The sequence below is a fragment of the Manis pentadactyla genome, chromosome 6 (genome assembly GCF_030020395.1).
Source record: "Manis pentadactyla isolate mManPen7 chromosome 6, mManPen7.hap1, whole genome shotgun sequence".
Classification (NCBI taxonomy): domain Eukaryota; kingdom Metazoa; phylum Chordata; class Mammalia; order Pholidota; family Manidae; genus Manis; species Manis pentadactyla.
Window position 1 is genome coordinate 94,131,184 of NC_080024.1, and position 13,429 is coordinate 94,144,612.

A 13,429-nucleotide genomic window follows, 5' to 3' on the forward strand; every position below is an offset into this window, starting at 1 on the left:
TGGTGGGGACTTGACAGTGGGGGTAGCCTAGGAACCATAATGTTGTTCATGTAACTTTGAAGTATTGACAACAAAATGAAAAGGAACACACATTACCTTGGCTCTGGATTCCATTTAGCCTGATGCTGTCAAGTTGGTCAGTGTCCACCTCACCCGAATCACACCTGCTCCTCTCAGCATACACATTATGTCTCCAGGACAGAGGCACCACTGTGACATCGTGGAATCTCCAGGCAACAGTGCTGCGCTTACAAACTCCACCCACGGGGGGGGGGGGCAGTGCCCAGCCGTGCGGAGCTGCATCATCTTAGCAAACATTAGAGTTACTTACCTACATACATACATATATATATATATAAATATCTATATATGTATAAAGATATCACTCATCATTACAGTATCAGAAAAAACAAAAAACTGAAGAAGGAAACAGCAGCAGTCTCAGAAAACCCAAGAATGGACTAAAAGTTAACAGAGGGAAAGAGACTGAGGTGTATGGGTGGGAATGGAGGGATTAGGGAGGGGCGAAGTAAGGACACTTTAGAAGAAGAATATATAATGTGGGAGGGGTGTCACAGACAGGGCGGAAAAACACAGAAAAGACAAGTAGGGATTCTACAGTATCTTACTATGCTCATGGACAGTGACTGCAATGGGGTATCTGGGGGCACGTGCGTGATGGGGGGAGTCTAGTAAACATAATGGAACTCCTCTAATTGTGCATTAATGACAGAAACATCCATGGATAGATAGGTAGACAGATAATAAATGAATGAAGGAATGAATGGATGCATGGATGGATGAATACATACATACACACATACATACATACAAACATACATACATAAAGAACGCAGCTGCCCAGTTCTAGAAAGACATCTGCACCCCTAAATTTATGGCAGCACTATTCACAATAACCAATCTACAATTACATAAGGAACATCAAGGTTACTAGACTGCCCAGATCATCAAGTCGCCCCCCAGACCCCATTACACTCACTGTTCACCAGCATAGTAAGATCCTACAGAATCACTGCTTGAATTCTCTGAACTATACTGACTTCCCTATAGAATTCCCCCCCACATTATGTGAGGTAATCGTATTGCCCCCTTACCAGCCTGCAACCGTCCTTCAAACCAGCCTTCTTAGTCCCTTAACCATTCCTACGTTGGTGATGGGGGGAGTGTAATAAACATGATGTTATCCACATAATTGTAGATTCATGATAAAAAAATAAATGAATCAACAGATGAATGAATGAATGAGACATTGCCGCCACCAGTTTAAAAGCGACACGTGCATCCCTATGATGACCACAGCACTATTCTCAATAAACAAGCTCAGTGTCCATCAGTAGATGAACAATGGAATATTATTCAGTCATAGGAAAACAAATCTCACCATTTGCAGAAACACGCATGCTGTGAGACGGCATCATACTCAGTGTAATAAGGCAGGCAGGTGGAGAAACACAAGTATCAAATTATATCACTTGGGTGTGCAGGAGGGGAACCAAGAGACATCTGAAGAAGAAAAACGGCACCACAAGAGTGGACTAACAGTTACCGAAGGGAAAGGGATGGAGGTGGACAGGTGGGAACGGAGGAAAATGTCAGGCGGAGCGGGGGCGAATGTGCACATTACCTTTGGCATGCATAAAGCAGAAGGGTGGGCACGGGGAGGGACGTACGACACAGAGAAGACAACAAGGGATTCTACAGCATCTTAATATGCTCATGGACAGTGACTGCAATGAGGTATCTGGGGGCATCTCATTGTGGGGGGCAGTTTACTAAACTACATGAGACTCACGTAGATGAAGACTAATGATAAATAAATAAATAAATAACAGATATGCAAGTGAGTAATGAACTAACTAAATATATTCAAACATCCGGACATACAGAAATAAACACTAGAATACAGCAGCCCAGGTTAAAAAAGACCTGTGCACCCGTGTAATTATCACAGCACTGTCCACAACAACAGACAAGGTAAGTGTCTATCAGAGGATGAAAAGTGGAATATTATTCTGCCATATGCAGAAACCAATCCTACCATGTGCAACAACATGGAGAGAGGTAGAGGGTATCATGCTCCGCGAAATAAGCCACGCAGACAAAGACAAGTGTCAACTGATTTCACTCACCTGTGGAGTAGCAGAAAAAAGAAAAGGAGTGATAGAAAAGGACAGTAGAAGCCGCACCGAACCCAAGAATGGACTCACAGTTACCAAAGGGAATGGGACTGAGAAGGATGGGTTAGGAGGGAAGGGAGAGAGGGAAAATGGGGCATTATGAGTGGCACACAGGGTGTGGCCCGGCGGCAAGCTTAGGTAGGTCCGTATAACATAGCGATGATCAGCAGCACTTCTACAGCATATTCCTGGGCTGTTGGACAGCGACTCTTACGGGCTACGTGGTGGGGACTTGACAGTGGGGGTAGCCTAGGAACCATAATGTTGTTCATGTAACTTTGAAGTAGTGACAACAAAATGAAAAGGAACACACAGTACCTTGGCTCTGGATTCCATTTAGCCTGATGCTGTCAAGTTGGTCAGTGTCCACCTCACCCGAATCACACCTGCTCCTCTCAGCATACACATTATGTCTCCAGGACAGAGGCACCACTGTGACATCGTGGAATCTCCAGGCAACAGTGCTGCGCTTACAAACTCCACAAACGGGGGGTGGCAGTGCCCAGCCGTGCGGAGCTGCATCATCTTAGCAAACATTAGAGTTACTTACCTACATACATACATATATATATATATATATATATATAAATATCTATATATGTATAATGATATCACTCATCATTACAGTATCAGAACAAACAAAAAACTGAAGAAGGAAACAGCAGCAGTCTCAGAAAACGCAAGAATGGACTAAAAGTTAACAGAGGGAAAGAGACTGAGGTGTATGGGTGGGAATGGAGGGATTAGGGAGGGGCGAAGTAAGGACACATTAGAAGAAGAATATATAATGTGGGAGGGGTGTCACAGACAGGGCGGAAAAACACAGAAAAGACAAGTAGGGATTCTACAGTATCTTACTATGCTCATGGACAGTGACTGCAATGGGGTATCTGGGGGCACGTGCGTGATGGGGGGAGTCTAGTAAACATAATGGTACTCCTCTAATGGGCATTACCGACAGAAACATCCATGGATACATAGGTAGACAGATAATAAATGAATGAATGAATGAATGGATGCATGGATGGATGAATACATACATACACACATACATACATACAAACATACATACATAAAGAACGCAGCTGCCCAGTTCTAGAAAGACATCTGCACCCCTAAATTTATGGCAGCACTATTCACAATAACCAATCTACAATTACATAAGGAACATCAAGGTTACTAGACTGCCCAGATCATCAAGTCGCCCCCCAGACCCCATTACACTCACTGTTCACCAGCATAGTAAGATCCTACAGAATCACTGCTTGAATTCTCTGAACTATACTGCCTTCCCTATAGAATTCCCCCCCCATTATGTGAGGTAATCGTATTGCCCCCTTACCAGCCTGCAACCGTCCTTCAAACCAGCCTTCTTAGTCCCTTAACCATTCCTACGTTGGTGATGGGGGGAGTGTAATAAACATGATGTTATCCACATAATTGTAGATTCATGATAAAAGAATAAATGAATAAACAGATGAATGAATGAATGAGACATTGCCGCCCCCAGTTTAAAAGCGACACGTGCCTCCCTATGAGGACCACAGCACTATTCTCAATAGCCAAGCTCAGTGTCCATCAGTAGATGAACAATGGAATATTATTCAGTCATAGGAAAACAAATCCCACCATTTGCAGAAACACGGATGCTGTGAGACGGCATCATACTCAGTGTAATAAGGCAGGCAGGTGGAGAAACACAAGTATCAAATGATATCACTCGCTTGTTCAGGAGGGGAACCAAGAGACAGCCGAAGAAGAAAAACGGCACCACAAGAGTGGACTAACAGTTACCGAAGGGAAAGGGATGGAGGTGGACAGGTGGGAACGGAGGAAAATGTCAGGCGGAGCGGGGGCGAATGTGCACATTACCTTTGGCATGCATAAAGCAGAAGGGTGGGCACGGGGAGGGACGTACGACACAGAGAAGACAACAAGGGATTCTACAGCATCTTAATATGCTCATGGACAGTGACTGCAATGAGGTATCTGGGGGCATCTCATTGTGGGGGGCAGTTTACTAAACTACATGAGACTCACGTAGATGAAGACTAATGATAAATAAATAAATAAATAAATAACAGATATGCAAGGGAGTAATGAACTAACTAAATATATTCAAACATCCGGACATACAGAAATAAACACTAGAATACAGCAGCCCAGTTTTAAAAAGACCTGTGCAACCGTATAATTATCACAGCACTGTCCACAAAAACAGACAAGGTAAGTGTCTATCAGAGGATGAAAAGTGGAATATTATTCTGCCATATGCAGAAACCAATCCTACCATGTGCAACAACATGGAGAGAGGTAGAGGGTATCATGCTCTGCGAAATAAGCCAAGCAGACAAAGACAAGTGTCAACTCATTTCACTCATCTGAGGAGTAGCAGAAAAAAGAAAAGGAGTGATAGAAAAGGACAGTAGAAGCCGCACCGAACCCAAGAATGGACTCACAGTTACCAAATGGAATGGGACTGAGGAGGATGGGTTAGGAGGGAAGGGAGAGAGGGAAAATGGGGCATTATGAGTGGCACACAGGGTGTGGCCCGGCGGCAAGCTAGGTAGGTCCGTATAACGTAGCGATGATCAGCAGCACTTCTACAGCATAATTCTGGGCTGTTGGACAGCGACTCTTACGGGTACGTGGTGGGGACTTGACAGTGGGGGTAGCCTAGGAACCATAATGTTGTTCATGTAACTTTGAAGTATTGACAACAAAATGAAAAGGAACACACATTACCTTGGCTCTGGATTCCATTTAGCCTGATGCTGTCAAGTTGGTCAGTGTCCACCTCACCCGAATCACACCTGCTCCTCTCAGCATACACATTATGTCTCCAGGACAGAGGCACCACTGTGACATCGTGGAATCTCCAGGCAACAGTGCTGCGCTTACAAACTCCACCCACGGGGGGGGGGGGCAGTGCCCAGCCGTGCGGAGCTGCATCATCTTAGCAAACATTAGAGTTACTTACCTACATACATACATATATATATATATATATATAAATATCTATATATGTATAAAGATATCACTCATCATTACAGTATCAGAAAAAACAAAAAACTGAAGAAGGAAACAGCAGCAGTCTCAGAAAACCCAAGAATGGACTAAAAGTTAACAGAGGGAAAGAGACTGAGGTGTATGGGTGGGAATGGAGGGATTAGGGAGGGGCGAAGTAAGGACACTTTAGAAGAAGAATATATAATGTGGGAGGGGTGTCACAGACAGGGCGGAAAAACACAGAAAAGACAAGTAGGGATTCTACAGTATCTTACTATGCTCATGGACAGTGACTGCATTGGGGTATCTGGGGGCACGTGCGTGATGGGGGGAGTCTAGTAAACATAATGGAACTCCTCTAATTGTGCATTAATGACAGAAACATCCATGGATAGATAGGTAGACAGATAATAAATGAATGAATGAATGAATGGATGCATGGATGGATGAATACATACATACACACATACATACATACAAACATACATACATAAAGAACGCAGCAGCCCAGTTCTAGAAAGACATCTGCACCCCTAAATTTATGGCAGCACGATTCACAATAACCAATCTACAATTACATAAGGAACATCAAGGTTACTAGACTGCCCAGATCATCAAGTCGCCCCCCAGACCCCATTACACTCACTGTTCACCAGCATAGTAAGATCCTACAGAATCACTGCTTGAATTCTCTGAACTATACTGACTTCCCTATAGAATTCCCCCCCACATTATGTGAGCTAATCGTATTGCCCCCTTACCAGCCTGCAACCGTCCTTCAAACCAGCCTTCTTAGTCCCTTAACCATTCCTACGTTGGTGATGGGGGGAGTGTAATAAACATGATGTTATCCACATAATTGTAGATTCATGATAAAAAAATAAATGAATAAACAGATGAATGAATGAATGAGACATTGCCGCCCCCAGTTTAAAAGCGACACGTGCATCCCTATGATGACCACAGCACTATTCTCAATAGCCAAGCTCAGTGTCCATCAGTAGATGAACAATGGAATATTATTCAGTCATAGGAAAACAAATCCCACCATTTGCAGAAACACGCATGCTGTGAGACGGCATCATACTCAGTGTAATAAGGCAGGGAGGTGGAGAAACACAAGTATCAAATGATATCACTTGGGTGTGCAGGAGGGGAACCAAGAGACATCTGAAGAAGAAAAACGGCACCACAAGAGTGGACTAACAGTTACCGAAGGGAAAGGGATGGAGGTGGACAGGTGGGAACAGAGGAAAATGTCAGGCGGAGCGGGGGCGAATGTGCACATTACCTTTGGCATGCATAAAGCAGAAGGGTGGGCACGGGGAGGGACGTACGACACAGAGAAGACAACAAGGGATTCTACAGCATCTTAATATGCTCATGGACAGTGACTGCAATGAGGTATCTGGGGGCATCTCATTGTGGGGGGCAGTTTACTAAACTACATGAGACTCACGTAGATGAAGACTAATGATAAATAAATAAATAAATAAATAACAGATATGCAAGGGAGTAATGAACTAACTAAATATATTCAAACATCCGGACATACAGAAATAAACACTAGAATACAGCAGCCCAGTTTTAAAAAGACCTGTGCAACCGTATAATTATCACAGCACTGTCCACAACAACAGACAAGGTAAGTGTCTATCAGAGGATGAAAAGTGGAATATTATTCTGCCATATGCAGAAACCAATCCTACCATGTGCAACAACATGGAGAGAGGTAGAGGGTATCATGCTCTGCGAAATAAGCCACGCAGACAAAGACAAGTGTCAACTCATTTCACTCATCTGAGGAGTAGCAGAAAAAAGAAAAGGAGTGATAGAAAAGGACAGTAGAAGCCACACCGAACCCAAGAATGGACTCACAGTTACCAAATGGAATGGGACTGAGGAGGATGGGTTAGGAGGGAAGGGAGAGAGGGAAAATGGGGCATTATGAGTGGCACACAGGGTGTGGCCCGGCGGCAAGCTTAGGTAGGTCCGTATAACGTAGCGATGATCAGCAGCACTTCTACAGCATATTCCTGGTCTTTTGGACAGCGACTCTTACGGGCTACGTGGTGGGGACTTGACAGTGGGGGTAGCCTAGGAACCATAATGTTGTTCATGTAACTTTGAAGTAGTGACAACAAAATGAAAAGGAACACACATTACCTTGGCTCTGGATTCCATTTAGCCTGATGCTGTCAAGTTGGTCAGTGTCCACCTCACCGGAATCACACCTGCTCCTCTCAGCATACACATTATGTCTCCAGGACAGAGGCACCACTGTGACATCATGGAATCTCCAGGCAACAGTGCTGCGCTTACAAACTCCACCCACGGGGGGGGGGCAGTGCCCAGCCGTGCGGAGGTGCATCATCTTAGCAAACATTAGAGTTACTTACCTACATACATACATATATATATATATATATATATAAATATCTATATATGTATAATGATATCACTCATCATTACAGTATCAGAACAAACAAAAAACTGAAGAAGGAAACAGCAGCAGTCTCAGAAAACCCAAGAATGGACTAAAAGTTAACAGAGGGAAAGAGACTGAGGTGTATGGGTGGGAATGGAGGGATTAGGGAGGGGCGAAGTAAGGACACTTTAGAAGAAGAATATATAATGTGGGAGGGGTGTCACAGACAGGGCGGAAAAACACAGAAAAGACAAGTAGGGATTCTACAGTATCTTACTATGCTCATGGACAGTGACTGCAATGGGGTATCTGGGGGCACGTGCGTGATGGGGGTGTCTAGTAAACATAATGGAACTCCTCTAATTGTGCATTAATGACAGAAACATCCATGGATAGATAGGTAGACAGATAATAAAGGAATGAATGAATGAATGGATGCATGGATGGATGAATACATACATACACACATACATACATACAAACATACATACATAAAGAACGCAGCTGCCCAGTTCTAGAAAGACATCTGCACCCCTAAATTTATGGCAGCACTATTCACAATAACCAATCTACAATTACATAAGGAACATCAAGGTTACTAGACTGCCCAGATCATCAAGTCGCCCCCCAGACCCCATTACACTCACTGTTCACCAGCATAGTAAGATCCTACAGAATCACTGCTTGAATTCTCTGAACTATACTGACTTCCCTATAGAATTCCCCCCCACATTATGTGAGGTAATCGTATTGCCCCCTTACCAGCCTGCAACCGTCCTTCAAACCAGCCTTCTTAGTCCCTTAACCATTCCTACGTTGGTGATGGGGGGAGTGTAATAAACATGATGTTATCCACATAATTGTAGATTCATGATAAAAGAATAAATGAATAAACAGATGAATGAATGAATGAGACATTGCCGCCCCCAGTTTAAAAGCGACACGTGCCTCCCTATGAGGACCACAGCACTATTCTCAATAGCCAAGCTCAGTGTCCATCAGTAGATGAACAATGGAATATTATTCAGTCATAGGAAAACAAATCCCACCATTTGCAGAAACACGGATGCTGTGAGACGGCATCATACTCAGTGTAATAAGGCAGGCAGGTGGAGAAACACAAGTATCAAATGATATCACTTGCGTGTGCAGGAGGGGAACCAAGAGACATCCGAAGAAGAAAAACGGCACCGCAAGAGTGGACTAACAGTTACCGAAGGGAAAGGGATGGAGGTGGACAGGTGGGAACGGAGGAAAATGTCAGGCGGAGCGGGGGCGAATGTGCACATTACCTTTGGCATGCATAAAGCAGAAGGGTGGGCACGGGGAGGGACGTACGACACAGAGAAGACAACAAGGGATTCTACAGCATCTTAATATGCTCATGGACAGTGACTGCAATGAGGTATCTGGGGGCATCTCATTGTGGGGGGCAGTTTACTAAACTACATGAGACTCACGTAGATGAAGACTAATGATAACTAAATAAATAAATAAATAACAGATATGCAAGGGAGTAATGAACTAACTAAATATATTCAAACATCCGGACATACAGAAATAAACACTAGAATACAGCAGCCCAGGTTAAAAAAGACCTGTGCACCCGTATAATTATCACAGCACCGTCCACAACAACAGACAAGGTAAGTGTCTATCAGAGGATGAAAAGTGGAATATTATTCTGCCATATGCAGAAACCAATCCTACCATGTGCAACAACATGGAGAGAGGTAGAGGGTATCATGCTCCGCGAAATAAGCCACGCTGACAAAGACAAGTGTCAACTGATTTCACTCACCTGTGGAGTAGCAGAAAAAAGAAAAGGAGTGATAGAAAAGGACAGTAGAAGCCGCACCGAACCCAAGAATGGACTCACAGTCACCAAAGGGAATGGGACTGAGGAGGATGGGTTAGGAGGGAAGGGAGAGAGGGAAAATGGGGCAGTATGAGTGGCACACAGGGTGTGGCCCGGCGGCAAGCTTAGGTAGGTCCGTATAACATAGCGATGATCAGCAGCACTTCTACAGCATATTCCTGGGCTGTTGGACAGCGACTGTTACGGGCTACGTGGTGGGGACTTGACAGTGGGGGTAGCCTAGGAACCATAATGTTGTTCATGTAACTTTGAAGTATTGACAACAAAATGAAAAGGAACACACATTACCTTGGCTCTGGATTCCATTTAGCCTGATGCTGTCAAGTTGGTCAGTGTCCACCTCACCCGAATCACACCTGCTCCTCTCAGCATACACATTATGTCTCCAGGACAGAGGCACCACTGTGACATCGTGGAATCTCCAGGCAACAGTGCTGCGCTTACAAACTCCACCCACGGGGGGGGGCAGTGCCCAGCCGTGCGGAGCTGCATCATCTTAGCAAACATTAGAGTTACTTACCTACATACATACATATATATATATATATATATATAAATATCTATATATGTATAAAGATATCACTCATCATTACAGTATCAGAAAAAACAAAAAACTGAAGAAGGAAACAGCAGCAGTCTCAGAAAACCCAAGAATGGACTAAAAGTTAACAGAGGGAAAGAGACTGAGGTGTATGGGTGGGAATGGAGGGATTAGGGAGGGGCGAAGTAAGGACACTTTAGAAGAAGAATATATAATGTGGGAGGGGTGTCACAGACAGGGCGGAAAAACACAGAAAAGACAAGTAGGGATTCTACAGTATCTTACTATGCTCATGGACAGTGACTGCAATGGGGTATCTGGGGGCACGTGCGTGATGGGGGGAGTCTAGTAAACATAATGGAACTCCTCTAATTGTGCATTAATGACAGAAACATCCATGGATAGATAGGTAGACAGATAATAAATGAATGAATGAATGAATGGATGCATGGATGGATGAATACATACATACACACATACATACATACAAACATACATACATAAAGAACGCAGCAGCCCAGTTCTAGAAAGACATCTGCACCCCTAAATTTATGGCAGCACGATTCACAATAACCAATCTACAATTACATAAGGAACATCAAGGTTACTAGACTGCCCAGATCATCAAGTCGCCCCCCAGACCCCATTACACTCACTGTTCACCAGCATAGTAAGATCCTACAGAATCACTGCTTGAATTCTCTGAACTATACTGACTTCCCTATAGAATTCCCCCCCACATTATGTGAGCTAATCGTATTGCCCCCTTACCAGCCTGCAACCGTCCTTCAAACCAGCCTTCTTAGTCCCTTAACCATTCCTACGTTGGTGATGGGGGGAGTGTAATAAACATGATGTTATCCACATAATTGTAGATTCATGATAAAAAAATAAATGAATAAACAGATGAATGAATGAATGAGACATTGCCGCCCCCAGTTTAAAAGCGACACGTGCATCCCTATGATGACCACAGCACTATTCTCAATAGCCAAGCTCAGTGTCCATCAGTAGATGAACAATGGAATATTATTCAGTCATAGGAAAACAAATCCCACCATTTGCAGAAACACGCATGCTGTGAGACGGCATCATACTCAGTGTAATAAGGCAGGGAGGTGGAGAAACACAAGTATCAAGTGATATCACTTGGGTGTGCAGGAGGGGAACCAAGAGACAGCCGAAGAAGAAAAACGGCACCACAAGAGTGGACTAACAGTTACCGAAGGGAAAGGGATGGAGGTGGACAGGTGGGAACAGAGGAAAATGTCAGGCGGAGCGGGGGCGAATGTGCACATTACCTTTGGCATGCATAAAGCAGAAGGGTGGGCACGGGGAGGGACGTACGACACAGAGAAGACAACAAGGGATTCTACAGCATCTTAATATGCTCATGGACAGTGACTACAATGAGGTATCTGGGGGCATCTCATTGTGGGGGGCAGTTTACTAAACTACATGAGACTCACGTAGATGAAGACTAATGATAAATAAATAAATAAATAAATAACAGATATGCAAGGGAGTAATGAACTAACTAAATATATTCAAACATCCGGACATACAGAAATAAACACTAGAATACAGCAGCCCAGTTTTAAAAAGACCTGTGCAACCGTATAATTATCACAGCACTGTCCACAACAACAGACAAGGTAAGTGTCTATCAGAGGATGAAAAGTGGAATATTATTCTGCCATATGCAGAAACCAATCCTACCATGTGCAACAACATGGAGAGAGGTAGAGGGTATCATGCTCTGCGAAATAAGCCACGCAGACAAAGACAAGTGTCAACTCATTTCACTCATCTGAGGAGTAGCAGAAAAAAGAAAAGGAGTGATAGAAAAGGACAGTAGAAGCCGCACCGAACCCAAGAATGGACTCACAGTTACCAAATGGAATGGGACTGAGGAGGATGGGTTAGGAGGGAAGGGAGAGAGGGAAAATGGGGCATTATGAGTGGCACACAGGGTGTGGCCCGGCGGCAAGCTTAGGTAGGTCCGTATAACGTAGCGATGATCAGCAGCACTTCTACAGCATATTCCTGGTCTTTTGGACAGCGACTCTTACGGGCTACGTGGTGGGGACTTGACAGTGGGGGTAGCCTAGGAACCATAATGTTGTTCATGTAACTTTGAAGTAGTGACAACAAAATGAAAAGGAACACACATTACCTTGGCTCTGGATTCCATTTAGCCTGATGCTGTCAAGTTGGTCAGTGTCCACCTCACCGGAATCACACCTGCTCCTCTCAGCATACACATTATGTCTCCAGGACAGAGGCACCACTGTGACATCGTGGAATCTCCAGGCAACAGTGCTGCGCTTACAAACTCCACAAACGGGGGGGGGCAGTGCCCAGCCGTGCGGAGCTGCATCATCTTAGCAAACATTAGAGTTACTTACCTACATACATACATATATATATATATATATATAAATATCTATATATGTATAATGATATCACTCATCATTACAGTATCAGAACAAACAAAAAACTGAAGAAGGAAACAGCAGCAGTCTCAGAAAACCCAAGAATGGACTAAAAGTTAACAGAGGGAAAGAGACTGAGGTGTATGGGTGGGAATGGAGGGATTAGGGAGGGGCGAAGTAAGGACACTTTAGAAGAAGAATATATAATGTGGGAGGGGTGTCACAGACAGGGCGGAAAAACACAGAAAAGACAAGTAGGGATTCTACAGTATCTTACTATGCTCATGGACAGTGACTGCAATGGGGTATCTGGGGGCACGTGCGTGATGGGGGTGTCTAGTAAACATAATGGAACTCCTCTAATTGTGCATTAATGACAGAAACATCCATGGATAGATAGGTAGACAGATAATAAAGGAATGAATGAATGAATGGATGCATGGATGGATGAATACATACATACACACATACATACATACATAAAGAACGCAGCTGCCCAGTTCTAGAAAGACATCTGCACCCCTAAATTTATGGCAGCACTATTCACAATAACCAATCTACAATTACATAAGGAACATCAAGGTTACTAGACTGCCCAGATCATCAAGTCGCCCCCCAGACCCCATTACACTCACTGTTCACCAGCATAGTAAGATCCTACAGAATCACTGCTTGAATTCTCTGAACTATACTGACTTCCCTATAGAATTCCCCCCCCATTATGTGAGGTAATCGTATTGCCCCCTTACCAGCCTGCAACCGTCCTTCAAACCAGCCTTCTTAGTCCCTTAACCATTCCTACGTTGGTGATGGGGGGAGTGTAATAAACATGATGTTATCCACATAATTGTAGATTCATGATAAAAGAATAAATGAATAAACAGATGAATGAATGAATGAGACATTGCCGCCCCCAGTTTAAAAGCGACACGTGCCTCC